Below are 16,900 nucleotides of genomic sequence, written 5' to 3'. Positions count from 1 at the left end.
TTGAGGCACCACAGGGAACATGGGTTTTTCATAATCATAAGGCATTTGAAACTCCCTTGCTCTTTTCTTTACCCAACAGATGTAGGCGTTCGTAGCGATACAATTCCTTATCTCACCTCTTTCTTTCCATCGGATGTCGTACCAGGCTTTCACCATTTTTGTTTTCAAACCTTGAGGATCATTTCCTTCCTGATAGAAGTAACTTTCCACTGTAGGGCCAATGGGTTTAGTTGAATTTGCATACCCGAGTTGTCGTCGGGCTAGGACCGGATTGTAGTTAATTCCTCCTTGTGTACCAATGAGGGGTACGTTGGCAAATTCTCCACAACTTTCAATGGTTTCTGTGCCGCAGCGAGCCAAGGTATACCACTGAATATCATTATTAGTAAGAGACATAAGTCTTCGAGACCAACGTAAACCTTCCCGGTTTTCCGTGAAAATGGGAGACTTAGGTAAGTGTGAAACAATCCATTTAAACAACAGGGGTGCACAACATACAATAATTCCACCACCTTGGTGATTCCTATGATGGACAGAGAAATACATGTCACCAAGCAGAGTTGGAACGGGATTTCCATTCAAAAATACCTTTATGGCATTGATATCAACAAAGTCGTCGATATTGGGAAACAGAACCAACCCATAGATGAGCAAGGCTAGTACAGCTTCAAAAGCTATCATGCTACCAGTCTCGATGAAATCAAAGGCTTTCTTTATTAGAAACTGTGAAGGCAAACCTGGAAGGTTTCCTTTGGTAGTCCAATTACTCTCTATTTCAGATTTCTTCAAGTGGGTACCTGTTGCAATGACTGGTGACTTAGGAATGGCTTCCAAACCATTGAAAGGTATTTTGTCAGACACAGGAATACCCAAAAGATTGGCATATTCTTCCAAGGTTGGTACCAACTGATAGTCTGGAAAGGTAAAACACCGGTAGACGGGATCATAAAACTGAACCAGAGTTTTGAGAAGTCCTTCATCAACATGAGTGTTCAAGATAGGCAAAAGCTTTCCATGGCTTTTCCTAAAATCAGAGGGATCTTGTACAAAAGACGCTAACTCTTTCAGTCTTTCCACATTAGGCTCTTTGAAACCGTACCTCTTGGTATGCCTTTTTACCCACTCCATAACCTAATCCTATAATGTTTGCAAAGAAAATTCTCTAATTGTTTGGAAAAAATCATGTTTTTATGGAAAAAGATTTTTTTTATTTTTTATGGATGTATGAATGCATGGATGCATGGATGCCACATATTCAAACATGGTAAAGCGAACATGGTAACGCAAACATGGTACTGTAAACATGGCAACACAAACATGGTACACACAGGTTCAAAAGTCCAGCGTCACGAGCATGAGGTCAGAGAACCAAACATGGGATAGTTCTAGTTAATCACCTGCAAAACATGTTCTACTAATACGTCAGAGTCTACATTTTTCTTTCGGATATTACCGGCTTTCCACAATTAAACTCATGAGCCAGCAATATTCTCAAGAAAAACTCGTCTGAGTGTGGTTCTCCGCATGACAACTAATCCAAGTCTTCACCTGAATAGTTTCTGCACCACAACCTAATAAGGCCAGGATGGGTTGGGGTTCTACAGCCAACTCAGCTTCTACAGTTCAATGAAAGCAATAATGTCTTCGCAACTAAACTTGCTAAACATATATTACAAACAAGGAACCTCCACTGAGCGGAAGGATTCTCACGTGCGCCTGCACATGACTATACCCTCCACCTAATTCTTATGTGTACTTAATCCGGGTTAGGATTTGTCCATAATGTATCACTTGTAACAGAACCACACAAGTAGCAGAACCAAAGAACCAAACAAGAACAAAATAAAAACAAAACAAATAGAAATAACCGTTTCTTTGGAAACAATAAAAAGATGGTCCCCAGTGAAGTCGCCATTTTTCTGTCGCGGGGAAAAATCGTTGTCTTTTTTCGGGATGAGACACCTGATGCCTTCTTTGGGCTCGAGTGCTCAAAAAATGATTTTTCTTTTGTACCGACCAAACTTTTTATTATTTCCAAAGTAGGAAAAGGGAAAAAGCTGCAATAACCTAAAAAGTGGGGGAGAGATCTTGGGTAAGAGGGTTGGTTATAGAAGGGAAGGTATTAGCACCCAACGTATCTATAGTACTCTATAGGTTTCTTTGTTTTGTTTTTTCTCCCTTTGTGGTGGAGGTTCTGTTGTGAAATAGGTGGGACCTAAGGTGTTTGTTTGATTATGGTCGCAAAGATCATCGCGATCCTCTGCATACATATCCCTTAGAGGGAATCAGAGCATCTGTAGCTCGGGGTCTACGGGTGCTAAGGTTTGAGTGGTTTGAGGGAGAAGTTTTGCTCGCCAAGGACACGACCTTGTGCCTACGTATTCTCAAAGGGATGTTGAGAAAGTCAGAGCAATCGTAGTTCCTACTTATGCTAGTGGAAGCAAAGGATAAGAGACAAATGTCATCTAAATGTTTGATGTATCTAATCTATATTATCACATACATCTGTTTGATTTTTGTTTGAAAATCTTTTCATTATAAGCCCTGGGCCATGCCACTTATGGCGCTTAGAATGATAAAGATGTTTTTTTGTTTAACCAGCCTTGTGGCAAAAAACTTTCAATGAAGTCAGCCTTGTGACAAAAAGTTTTGATTAATCAGCCAGCCTTGTGGCAAAAGTTTCAATGAAGTCAGCCTTGTGACAAAAACTTTGATTAATCAGCCAGTATGGTGGCAAAACGGTTAAATTGATTAGCCAGCCTTGTGGCAAAAAAGTTTGATTGATTAGGCAGCCTTGTGGCAAAAAAGTTTGATTGATTGATTGTTTGTGATGATATAGAAGAGATACTCATATCATAGAGATGATAAATGTCTAATCTCCTAGGGTATTTGATTTGGATATTTGGGATGCTTATAAGAAGCCCATGGGTCCTTGTACGAAGCCCAGGAGGAGGCTATCCGAGGGTCCTTGCATTATAAGCCCAAGAGGAGGCTATGGGAGGGACTATCGAGGGTCCTTGCATTGTAAGCCCAAGAGGAGGCTATGGGAGGGTCACTCGTTTGTACAAAGCCCAAGGGGAGGCATGGTATAGTTGGTTTGAGCTCTTAGAGCGATTTCACCGGGAAACCATACTCTATGTCCTAACATAAACTAGTGGAGATTCTTTGCACGAAGCCCAATAGGAGGCTATGGGGAACCTAGTGTTGTACTAAGTTGAGCAAGCATATATATCACACATATGAACAAACATGAACAAGTATGAACAAACATGAACAAACATGAACAATTATGATCAGTTATACATATATATGACAAAGTGTGTGTATCTAATGGAGTTTATGAAGGAAATATACCTGTAAGCATGATCCATTTGTATACACGGGGGCTCGGGACTCATACTCGGGGAGAGGCCCACTTGAGTTTATTCAAAAGCTATGTAAACAGGTATTCACGAAAGGGCTTGGGACTTATACCTACATGGAGGCCCATGTTTTTTGGGAAGATTTAAAGAAAACCTTCATTTTTGATTTGTTATTCAAAGTTAAATATAAACTGATCGAGATATGTACAAAAAAGGTGTACAATGAAATACCTAATTTCATGTACTGGAATGGGACTTATACCTACGTGGAGGCCCCTGTTTCATTCGTCGTTTTGAAAACTGTTTGAAAAAGTTTTAATTTGAAGAAGTTTTATTGTTTAAAAAACTGTACAAAAAGAAAAGAAATGGGACTTACACTCTCTAATATTCGAGAGGCCCCAATTCGTTTTGAAAATCAATTGATCAATTAAAAAGATTTAATCAATAGTTTCAAAAAGAAATGGTTTATCGTTTTGAAAAGAATCGCGATCGCTCGTTTTAAAACGATTTGAATTTGAAAGAAATCAACTTAATTAAGTTTAAAACAAGTTTTAATGCTTAATTAAAACCTAAGTGATTAGGGTTTGATCACAAAAGTATTTACAAATGATTAGGTTAAAAAATTAAATAAAAACAATATTTAAAGTATTTTAAAACACTTAAAAATATGTCATTTCAAACCTAATTAAAAATGTATTAAATAAATCCTTTTTTGTGATTTTTTTTTATATTGTCAAAATATATATATTAAATGAGAGGTGTGTAAAAAATGAAGAAAAAATAAGTTGATTTGCTATGTTAATTAATTAAGTGAAGTTGTTAAAAAAATGAAGAAAATAAGTGGTAAAAAAATTGGTTTTGTCTCCACAAGGGTTTGAACCCACGCCCTCTCTCTCACCAACCAAAACACTTGCCAACTGAGCTGCGCGCGCAGCTTGTAAGTAACACGCGTTCATTTAATTATATTTTAAAACGAATCATTTGAATTTTCTGAACAAAAATGCGCGCCAAGAACACAACCCTAACTAATTTTGAAATTCTTTGAAACTGAACCAAATTGATCAAGTGAAGGGTCTATCTTGCTCGGTTTTGGACGAGGAACATGATGGTAGCGTTTAATTTCATTTATTTTAACTCTGAGGCTATCAATTTTCTGATGAAGACGAAGAACCCTAATATGACAAATCATTGTGAAATCGTGTATGATCATGATATGATGCAATTGATTGAGGGTTAATGATCCTCATAGGTGCAGAAACAAGATGGTATATCAATATTTCATTTATGATGCGTGCATGATAGAGTTTGAAGTTCATGAGCACTTACCTCAAAAACGGCCAAACTGAGAATTGAATTCTGCAAATGAGGAGTTCCAGTTGTTGTTTCTTGATCTGGATAGCTTCAATGGACCTTATGGAAGGTGTTTGAATGCCTGGAATGAATTGAAAACCTCTGGACCAGTTGGTGATGCTCGATCTGCAGTAGGACTCAAGTGAGGATCAAGCTTGATGATTTTGGTGTTTCAGATCATGGATGATGGTTGGAATAGTTCATATATGGTATATGGAATGTGTTTGGATGATTAGCTTGGACAGAATTGAGCCTGAATGAAAATTGGCATGATAAGTCTCATGTTATGCATATTTGAGAAGTGAGGTAGTGATTTTGAGTTTTAGGTGTTTTTGGGGTGTATGGATGGATCAGACAACTTCCAAATGATGTTTATGGGTTGTGGGAAGCATCATTTTGCTCAGAACTTGCAAGGGATGGAACTTGCACTTTCTCCTCTTTGAAACTCATGAAACTTGCAATTCAAGAAAGAAGAGAGAAAACCTATAATTGTGAGGTTTTGGTGTGATTTGAAGAGTGGAAATGATCTCTATTTATAGGCCATGGATTCTGAATTCAGAGCTTTGCAACTTGCTTCAAAGTTTCTTCAAGATCTTTAAGGAAGTGGGTGAAAAAGATCCATGAACTTTGAGAAAAATGAAGTTTCAAGTGAAATTTTCCAAAGATGCCAACTTTGAAGCTCCATATCTCTTAAATGGTTGATCTTATGGAAAAAATTTATATGTGTCAAAGTTGTTTATTGGATCAAAATCTACAACTTTCATGTTGGAAGTTTTTTTCAGTTTGTAGGTGAAATTTTGAGAAATTCCCTTCCAAAGTTTGGAAAAAACCATGAAAAACACTTAGAAAAATTTTCTAAGTATGAAAGTCAAACTTTTGACTTTTTGATTCTTGATTGATTTTATTGATTTTTCTTGATCAAATGACTTCATATATCATATATTGATGATTCAAAACTTCAAAAGTCATGGTTGACCAAAATTCCCCAAAAGTCAATGGTGATCTTGTACAGTTGAATTTTTCAGACGAATCGCGTTTCTGGAGATTTCAAATGAAACAGGCTATCCTCATCAAATGAGTGGTATGAATGGATCATATTGAGGTATTGGAGGATATTGAATCATAGTTTGAGTTGTGACACCATGTCCTGATTAAAAAGGCAGTTGTTCAGTGAATTAGGTCAAAAACCCTAACTGTCGACCAGATGAAATTGATGACTGTGGATCTTGAATTGAGATACAATTTCCATTGTATATTGTCATAGGGATTATTTGAGGATGATTGAAACCTTTGATTGACTTCCTGGGGATTTTTAGGGTTTCCCAAATGTGATCCCTGATTTTAGTCCCTGATAGTTCAAAACCCTAATTCTGATGATTTGAAATTTCACTGTTGATCAATCTTTGTGTAGAAGATGTTCTGAGCCAATGGATTGGGTCAAAATGATGCACTTGGGGTCTTGAAGTCATGTCCCAAGTCATTAGGTCAAATCCTGAGCAGAGGTCAGGAGTATGCTATCTTCAGTCAAAACCCTAATCTGGTTGGTTTAGTGCCTTTGAGCTTGTTGAAATGAATCTCTGAGGACCAAATGTTGATTGTTGATGAAGATAGTTCATTTGAGATGAAGGGAGAACAAAACCCTAATTGATTGTTACTTGTACTGATGAGTGATTTCCTGATTAAATCCTGCTGAGTCACAAGTAGCAAACACAAGCTATGCAATTTGTTAGAGATGCAAATGATGCATATGCTATGATATGAGGTGGTATCTTAGGTCAAAAATTGGGGTATGACAATTATGTAATCATTACATTTAGGAATTTATGGCAAATGGTTATTCATCAATTGGAATCTTTTCAAAGCCAATTAGAGAGCTCTACACATCAGAATTGTCCCCTAAGATCAGAAGAGATCAATGGATGGGGAGCTAGCTCAAAAATGCCATCATTGCATTTTGATATTCTTTGAAATTTCTTCATGGCCAAGAAACCAAAGTAACTTCAGTAAGCAAGCTCACTCTCTTCAATTGCACTGAGCTCTTTCCATATAAATAGAAGTGTCCTCCTCAGTATTGAACACACCAATGCAACAGAAAAATCTTGCTTTCTCCTTCTCTCCCTCATACTTATGTTTTTCAAATGTTCTTTGGCAAGAAGACTCGGATTCATCAAACCAGAGCTCTTCTTTTGAAAGTAAGTATTCAAACACATCAAAGGGGTAATTTAGAAGTGATCCAAACACCTGGAACACTTCTGTACGTGGAGAATCATCATCATCACCTCTCACTTAGAGCCACATCGGTTGAGGTCGAGCAAGAAGTTTTGGGGAGTTCTAACTCAAGCTAAGTATCTCAACACCTTCCCGGAGGATCATTGAAGCTATTTGGATCGTTGCAGCAGCTCTATAACACACTTTGATCAGAGCTCGATCTCCATTTCAGAGGTAAGTTTCACAAACTTCAAACTCTATGATTCATGCCTCATAAATAAAAACTTGTTATACCAACAAGTTTCTGTACCTGAGAGGATCATTAACCCTCAGTCAATTGCATCATATCATGCATATAGAGTATTTCATGTTAATTTTCAGTTTTAGGGTTCTTAGTGTTCATGCGTGTGAATTTTGAATTATGATGAAAATAAATGAAATCAAAGGATACCATCATAATCCTCGTCCAAAAATAAGCAAGTTTGATGTTTACATCATCCAATTTGGTTGAGAAACCAGAGAGTTAGAAATTCAAAAATCTTGGAAGCTTGAGGTGGAAGATGCAGGTGGTGGTGGCACCATTTTCTAACATTTAGAAGCAAGTTTAATATATTTTTAATGCAAGGCATACAATAAACGAATACATCGTTATAGCCCATTTGGTAATGTGAGTTTGTGTGAAGCGCGTGCCCAAGGTCTGGGGTTCGAATCCCCCTCGCCCCAGACCTTTTGATTTTATTTTATTTTCATTCCTATACACTTGTTTAACACATGTATTGAAATGGAGACACTACTATGTCACCAAGCGCGCGTTGGTTAGTTGGTGTGTATTTTTAACAGTAACTTCAAGGGCGTGAGTTCAAGCCTTGGTGGAGACAAAACCTATTTTTATACCACTATTCTCATTTTATTTCTTCACAACTTTAACCAATTAATTCACTTATCAAATTAAATCATTTTCACTTGATTTTTCACACACTTCTCATTTAATATATCTATTTTATGAATATCCAAAAATGCCAAAAAATATAACTTATTTGAGATATTTTTATGAGGTTTAAAATGATATGTTTTTAAGTACTTTAAAATACTTTTAATACATATTTTCATTTGATTTTCAAAACCTAATCTCTTGTAAATATTTTTGTGATAAAACCCTAATCATTTAGGTCTTAATTAGGTATAGACTTTGTCCTTACCTTAATTAAGTTAACTTTTTAAAACTATTTTCAATCCTCGATCGAGCAGACGGTTAGGGTTTTCATACAACAAAACCCTACATCATTTAAAATCATCTTCAACTGTTTTTCATAAACAGTAATCAAATTGCACATGGGCCTCTAATAGAGTGTAAGACACAACACCTTTTTCTTTACATACAGTTTTTCAAATCCTCTTTAAACAGAAAATTCCTCATATGTTTTCAAAACTTTCTTCTCGGTATTGAAGGGCATTATTTCCGGTGAAACTCTTCATATACCTATGTGACTAAGTGTCCATCTTCACTTTTTCTGTTTTCAAAACAAAAACTGTTCAAAACTGTTTTCAATAAACAAATCAACTGTTTTCAAAACAACTTCAAATCCATTTCACATGGGCCTCTCCTTGAGTCTAAGTTCCAACCCCCTTTGTACATACATCTTTCAAAGGTCTCCTCTTCATCCAGGTTAGGCTTTACATCATTAAATTTACAACTTTCATTTAAATTAATGTCAAATATAAACTGTATATACACTGTTTAGAACTCCGTCTGAGAAAAACCTTAGGACAAATAAATTGTATATATATATATTATAAGACATTGCCTAGGTTTGAGAATGTCTTCCCGGTGAAGGCTCTTTCCTAATTAGATTTCTGTAGTTCAACCTCAAGATGAATTATTCCCGGTGAAACATCTTGAACAAAGCCTTAGAACAAAAATAGGGCACATCCACCCAAGAGGAATTATTCCCGGTGAAACCTCTTACCCATTTGCCTAGAGCCAAAATAAGTTCAAAGCCAACATAGCTTTCTCTTGTGCTATAACAAGGACCCTCGATGACACTCGGTTAGCCTCCTCTTGGGCTTACAATACAAGGACCCATGGGCTTCTTAAAAGCATATTCACAACTTTCTCTTGAGCTTGTATACAAGGACCCACCAGGTTTCTTATAAACATAGGAACAGGTCTTTAGTCACCTTTTAGCCTACCCTGGTGAGATTATTCTATTCTTCAAACCAAACTTCAAATAAGCCAAGTATGTCTCAATCTTAGTATTGAGTTCATCTTTTGGAATGAGACACATGGACACTCTCTGTCACCCATATCTTCAATCTCCAGTAAGTCTTCTCCTTAGTAGAGTCTAGATTCCACATCTGGAATTTCCTCAGTCAGGTCAGCCTTAATCTTGGGCTTTAAACAAGAAGTATAAATCAATCCTTTCATCCCTTTCATATCAATGGAGTGCTACCCAATCAATCTTTCATTTCACAAAATTCCCTGGAAAGGGTTAGCTTCCAAATAAATTCCTTCATAATCCAAAAATTCCCTGGAAAGGGTTAGCTTCCAAAACAACCTTCATTTCATAAAATCCCCTGGAAAGGGTTAGCTTCCAAACCAATCCTTCATTTCATAAAATTCCCTGGAAAGGGTCAGCCTCCAATCAATCTTTCATTTCACAAAATTCCCTGGAAAGGGTTAGCTTCCAAATCAATCTTTCATAAGTCAAAATTCCCTGAAAAGGGTTAGCTTCCATCATCCATCATTCAAACCTTCAAAACTCCCCGGTAGAGTCAACCCTGGGTCAGTCTCAATCATTCAACATAAAAAATTCCCTAGTAAGGTCAACTTTTAACTCTGGGCTTTCATTCATCATTCCCTGCTTAATAAAAGAAAATTCCTCAGTAGGGTCAACATTCAATCTCTGCACAACCTTGGGCTTTGTACAAGGCAGATATTATCCTTTGAGTCAAAAGATCCTAAACTATTGGATCTTTCCCCATTTAGAGTCAGCCACAACTTTAGGCTTTGTACAAGGCAGATAATAGAGTCTCCACAGTGAGTCCTTCCCCATCAAGAGTAGCGACAACCCTGGGCTTTGTACAAGGCAGATAAACATCATTTCCTGTGTCAAAAGATTCATAACCCTTGGGATCTTTTCCCCACTGAGTTAGCCACAACCTTGGGCTTTGTACAAGGCAGAAAATAATGTCTCCCTAGATAGAGTCATCCATAATTATGGGCTTTGTACAGAACACCAAATAAATCTTTCAGTCAAATAAAACAAACACTCTCCAACTAGAGTCAGCCACAATTCTGGGCTTCATACATTAAAATTCTGGCATGACAGACTCGGATGTCAATCCCGATGTCAAGACACCTGATCTGTTATTAATGTAGCATAAGCAGAATAAAAAGATCCCCCATTAATTAATTACTCCCGAATAGGAGTCAATGAGACCTGAGATCACACACGTTCAGTAGACATAACCAGATTATAATATTTATGTGGTTCTGTTTAGGAACAGCTAACACTTTTGAACCTGATGTTATAAACAAAGTCATAACATTCATAACTGAACAAACAATGCAGAAGATAAATAACACAGTTAATTGTTAACCCAGTTCGGTCTAACTACCTACTCTGGGGGCTACCAAGCCAAGAAGAAGATTTCACTATTAGTAATACTATTTTATGTAAACAACCTCTGGTTTACAGATAAACAACCTCTGGTTTACCTAGTCACTACCTAATGCAACCTTTATCTCAAAACTCCATCCAAGACAAGAGAACCTCTGCTCACTCCCTAGTGATACCTAACTGTTACAACCCTGCAACAACTATTTACACAATTAACAATGAACAAACACTTGATCTTGCTTCACAGCTTCAATCAAGAGTACAATACTTAACTCTTACCTACAGGTTTCGAGTGAGGACAATCACTTCTCTAACCTAGAAGTTTCGAGAAGGACATGGCAGCCATTCCACAACCTGGGTGGTCTACCTATAGAAACCCTAATGACTACATCGTTTAAAACAATGTTTTCTATCTCAAACTAGGTTACAAAGTTTCCTATTTATAACCTGATCCCAATTGGACTTTGGGCTTACAAATCGCATCACTCCTTGCTGTTACAAATATGCAGAAATATTCTGCTACAAATAAGGTCTTTTAATCATGAGTTTCCTAATTTATCTCTTAAATTAGAAACTGCTGAATCTTCAATCTTCTGATCTGATTCTTCAATTATTCTTTTGACCTTTAAATATGCGCCACATAGTATTACAAAATATTTTGCAAATATCCTGTATCTGTTAAGTACAAACTGAATCTTCCTTCCAGTTCTGCAGGCGCGATGTCATGAGTTGATGTCATGACATTCCATCTAACATCTTGCTTATACCTGTTTTGTTCTTTTTAAACTTGCAAGATTCACATTTTGACCATTTGCTGCTATTGTATGTTTTAGCCAAACATTAGACAATAATACATAACAGACAGAGCATCAACAATACAAAACACAAATTTCTTTAGTCAAAGTCAATCCCTAGTGGAGTCATCTCCCAGGATCAATCAAAACTCTTTTAAGCCTAAAGCTTAGGCCTCATACAAGCCAATCAAGCAGCAACACAAACACATAGACACAGAGAAGGTTCCCGTAGAGTACTACGGATATGTAGGGTTCTTAAAACCTTCCCTATGTATAACCGACCTCTCAGACTCCTGAATATCTGATTAGGTGAAATCCCCACACCTAGAAAACTCCTAGGGTTTATTTGAGATATGTTTCCCTTTCCTCCTCTTAGGATATTTAAAAAGTTCATGTGCTATCGTAGGAAAAACTGAAATAAAATTCATCCCACAAAGGCGCCTCTCTCCTTCCAAATTCCGCGTGAAGGGTCTGGGGTGCCGTCCTCCCAAGTGAAACGGGGAGGTAAAAAAAACGACACCACAACATGGAGTCAGTCCTCCATATAGAGGTTGAAATCCCATCAATGAGAGCCTTGATGGAGGCAAAATTAACAGAAGCCGAGTGGTGTCAAAACAGATTCGATGATTTGAACTTAATTGAAGAAAAGCGCATGACAGCTTTATGCCACGGATATCTATATCAACAAAGAATGAAGAAACCTTTCAACAAAAAGTTCCGACCTTGCATAATCAAAGAAGGCGACCTTGTGCTAAAAAAGATTCAATATTTTCTCACAAATTCAAGGGGCAAATGGACTCCCAATTATGAAGGCCCATACGTGGTCAAGAGAGCTTTCTCGGGAGGTGCCTTAATACTCACGACTATGGATGGAGAAGAATTCACCCGTCATGTAAATTTCGATGCAGTCTAGAAATACTTCGCCTAAATAATCAATAGAAAATCTCGCTAAGTTGAAAACTCGCAAAGAGCGACTTAGGCAAAAAAGAGCGTCTCGGTGAATCGAAAACCCGAAAGGGTGACTCAGGAAAAAGTTAGAGACATAAAAATAATAAATCAATCCCAATAGATTTAAAACCCGAAAGGGGTAATCTACGCAAAAGTTAGGGATATATGGCAAGTAACTGTGTTCAGGACAAACTTGATCATCCTTAAAATCCATAGCGGAGTATTCATCATCAGTAGGTCATCTTCTACGAAGCACGGATACAGCTCAACTCAGAGTGGAAGGGAAAGATTACGGTCGTCACGCTTCAGCGTAGTCCTTTTCCCAAAAATTACCAATTCCCAACTTTGTAAATACTCCATGGAAGCACGCTTCCCGCTGATTACCATTTCATATAAATAACAATTCGAGCTTTATGCCCACTTCCTGGAAATCGAGTCTTATTCAGTTTCTTAAAATTGCATTTTTTAAGTCTGATAGCCATTTTCTTGAAACAAATGTTTTCAAAATAAAATGAATTTACTTGCAAAATAAAGGTGAAACTTCTTTCTAAGGTTTGCGAACAATAGGAAGAATACCAACAGTTTCTTCGAAGACGGTCGAGACTTTGGGGACAAAATTTCCCCACGAGGTCGCTTTGCGAACATCTCCCGACGACGGATCTTAAAAGAGCGGACAACCGACAACCAGGTATCCCCAACGAAGTGCAAGCTACACTTTTCAAGAAGGAGATATCTTCTAATCAACAAAAACTCCAGTCGTGTCACAGCATTTCACGTCCGCGACATTTTCTCTTCACTTTCACTTTACATTTCATAATCATCACTCATGCATGCTTCACGCATCATACCATATGTCTGCATGGTCAGCATAGTCTAGATAGGATTTGATCATACCATTGCCTAAGAGATGGAGACCTCAATTTGGGAATTTCCCAAGCAAGAGATTCTTCCGGCAACAGACAAACGTCACCCTTGTCGAAGAATCTTCATCAAAAACCCAGCAAGTTACTACTGTCTGCAAATCTTCAGCAAAGATCCCTAGCCAGATCTAGGGGACAATTCAAAGTATAGATCTCATATTTCCCACATCCTTTCCCTCACAAGTCCCCGACGGAGTCTTCACCGAACTCATATACAATAAACAAACGGCAGTCCAAGTCAGGACAGTTTGTTTTCAGCTACAAATTTCATCCAGGACAAAATGACATATCCAAATCAAACATCATCAGCTAGGACGACAATTTCATCATGATCAGCAATCAGCAGATCTCCCCAGCTGAGTAGTCTGTCCACTTGCAAGCCGATCAGCTCCATTCTTACACACCTCCCTAGAGAGTCCGTGTAGATCAAATAAATGGCAATCTCGGTCGAGAGGTTGGTTTGATCCCAGAATCCACGCATTGCAAGCCGTGTCGACAAGTGTTACTCTCAACAGTATTGTTGTATTAACAAATTATTTCCCTAGTGGATTCCATGCTAAGTTGATCTACCAGAAAAGTCTCCACGGAGCTAACAAATAGTAGTCTTTCACAAAGACAGTTCTTCTACCAGGTAATTCCCCAAAGTCGATGAATGGAATTTTCTGTCGAAGACAGTTCATATACTTTTCAACCAAGAATCTCCGGCTAGAGTCGACAAATGGCAGTCTTCCTCAAGAAGATAGTTTGTCCACTCTTGATTTTCCCCAGTTACAGTCGACAAATGGAGTTCTTCCTCAAGAAGATAGTTTGTTCACTTTTGGATTCCCCAGCGGGTCGGAAAATGGCGGTCTTCCTCAAGAAGATAGTTTGTTCACTTTCGGTATCCCCCAACGGGTCGACAAATGGCAGTATCCTCAAGAAGATAGTTTGTTTATTCTTGGTATTCCTCAGCAAGACTGAAAATTCTAGTAACTCACACGCGATGTCATACTGGATGTTATGACATTCACAATAACACAGAATAATACTTTAAACAGAAAAGCATAAAACAGTAAATAACGCAGAGAATTGTTCACCCAGTTCGATATAAACAATACATACTCTAAAGGGCGACCAAGCTAGGGAGGGAATCCAATATAAGCAGTATTAATTCAGACCTACCCAGAGCAATTCCAATCTAGACCGATACCTGAGTATCTCCACTCACTCCACCTCAATCATTACAGTGATAACAAACAGACTTTAATCAAAAGAGAAGACACACTTCAAAAACACACCTTAATCTTGCTTAAAAGCTTTAATCAAGAGACACACACTCGTGCTTAAAAGCTTAGAGTGACAAAGTACAAAACAACCTATTCCAATACAATCATCAAAAGACAATTTCTTGGAGTACAAGAGACTAAACACACACAGACACAGAACTACGGTTCTTCACAATTAACAAATCTCTCTGCGTTCCAAATGAGGATTGCAGTTTTCTTATATGCAGCTCTTGGGCCTCGGGCTTTTCAAGAAACAAATTAGGGTTAACCAAGTTAACCTAATTCACACGTCATCAGGCTATTACAGAATATGATGTATACAAAATCTTCTAGGAGAAATATTTAGCACACAATAAAATGTTTCCTAAATTGTAGATTGAGAGAAATCAGGAAACATAATAGTAAAACATAACAGCTCCTGCTGTCAAACATGGATGTCATGACATCAGTCATGACATTCACTAAAAAACCTGTATTAGCTTAAATATATGCAACCTGCATAACACCATATGAAGCATGTCATGACATTTGTCAAGACAATAAACACCCAGGCATGTTTTACCATAAATGCAGCCAACATGAAAACACCTACAAGGACGACAAATGACAATCTTCCTCAAGAAGATAGTTTATTCGTCTTTCATTCCCCAAACAGGTCGACGAACAATAGTTTTCCCCTAAAAATAGTTTATCCTCATGGTTAATTCCCCACTAAGTTGATGAATGACAGTCTTTCTCCTAAAAAGACAGTTTGTCCATTTTCAGTTCCACATCAGAATAGAAGAATGATAACTCTTTTCCGGAAGACAGTTCGTCTATTGTTAGTCCATATCAGAGTTAATAAATGGCAGTTTTCCCTCCGGAAAATAGTTCGTTAATTCCCCAGCATGAGTCGATGAATGGAAGTCTTTTCTCCCAAAGACAGTTCGTCCATTTGCAAACATAGTCATTAGCTCCTCAAAAGGACGCATATTCATATGGCATTTCTTGAGAAACACAAATATGAAGGGAATTATGATAATGTTTTTCATCCACCATGAACTGGCATCTCTCCAACAGATCCTGGAGAGAAGTTTGATGAAGAATCTCACCTTTGGAGATTTTCTCTATATCAGAGATATCGTCCAAAATGACAAATGAGACCAGTTTCACGATTGGGAATCTGAAACGAGTGGAAGTTACTAACCTTTTTCTAAAGTAATATCATTTATCCAAAGAAGATGGACAACACATTCTACATTGCCCTCCATTTACCAGGGTTCGCATAACACATTCTAAAGGAGTTCGCTTCCTTATCCCCCGCAGAGTGCAACCACGGGATCAAGTCATGCACGAGCATCTCGTCATCACCGCAACATCTCAAGAACGCCCAAAATTCGGGCATTTCTTTGGTATTTAAGTCTCTTCCACTCAGCAGAGACCAAGATGTCAATCTTCCTCCCTATGGATGGAACAAACTTAAATAGGGGCATCTGTGATACCCTAATTTTGACCCCCCTAAGATGTAACATCACCTGACATGTCATAATCTCCCAGTCAGATTAGCATGGATACCCAAAACAATCACCTATTCACTAGGTATTTTATTAGGGCTCCCAGTCTGTTAGATTCAGGCAAAGGATCAATCAATGGTCAACATGATCCTCAAACACAATCATAAAGGCCCAAGATGTTTCATCCATCCACCTATGATCTCCATTCACCATTCATCAGGCCTTAGATCTACCCAGGTCACCAAACTAGGGTTTTGAGCCTATCAAGGACTGAAGTCAGGGATCACTTTTGGGAATGCTTGCAGAGCTTTAGGACATGATCTCAGAGATCCCATCATATTATAATAATCCCTATATCAATATCCAATGGAATTTTTACTTAAATTCAAGATCCACAGTCATCAATTTCACCTGGTCCACATTTAGGGTTTTTGACATAATTCTTTTAGACAGTTGACTTTTAGTCATGACATGGCTCCACGACTCAGACCATGATTCAAAGACCTCTAATACTTCAATAAAATCTATTCACTTCATTCATATGAGGAGGAGGGCTTGATTCATCACAAAAATCCAAGATTACCCTTCATTAGGAAAAAGTCAACTGTACAAGATTGGCTTTGAATTTTAAGAAATTTGGTCAACCATGGACTTTTAAAGATCAAAATCATCAACATATGATTATTAAAGTCTTTTGACCAAGAAAAATAAAGAAAAATCAATCAAGAACCAAAAAGTCAATTAAAGTCAAAGTTAGGGTTTTTCAAGGGGCATTTTGGGAACTGAAGATTTTTCCTACACACTCAAAAATCTCCCAACATGAAAGTTATAGATATTGAAAAAACAAACATCTCTTCAAGATGGAACTTTTGGCAAAAAATTAATCATTTAAGAGTTGTGGAATCAATAAGCCAAATTCATCAAGACTTAGAAAATTTTC

This window comes from Vicia villosa, linkage group LG5 (genome assembly GCF_029867415.1).
Source record: "Vicia villosa cultivar HV-30 ecotype Madison, WI linkage group LG5, Vvil1.0, whole genome shotgun sequence".
NCBI lineage: Eukaryota > Viridiplantae > Streptophyta > Magnoliopsida > Fabales > Fabaceae > Vicia > Vicia villosa.
This window is presented reverse-complemented; position numbering follows the sequence as displayed.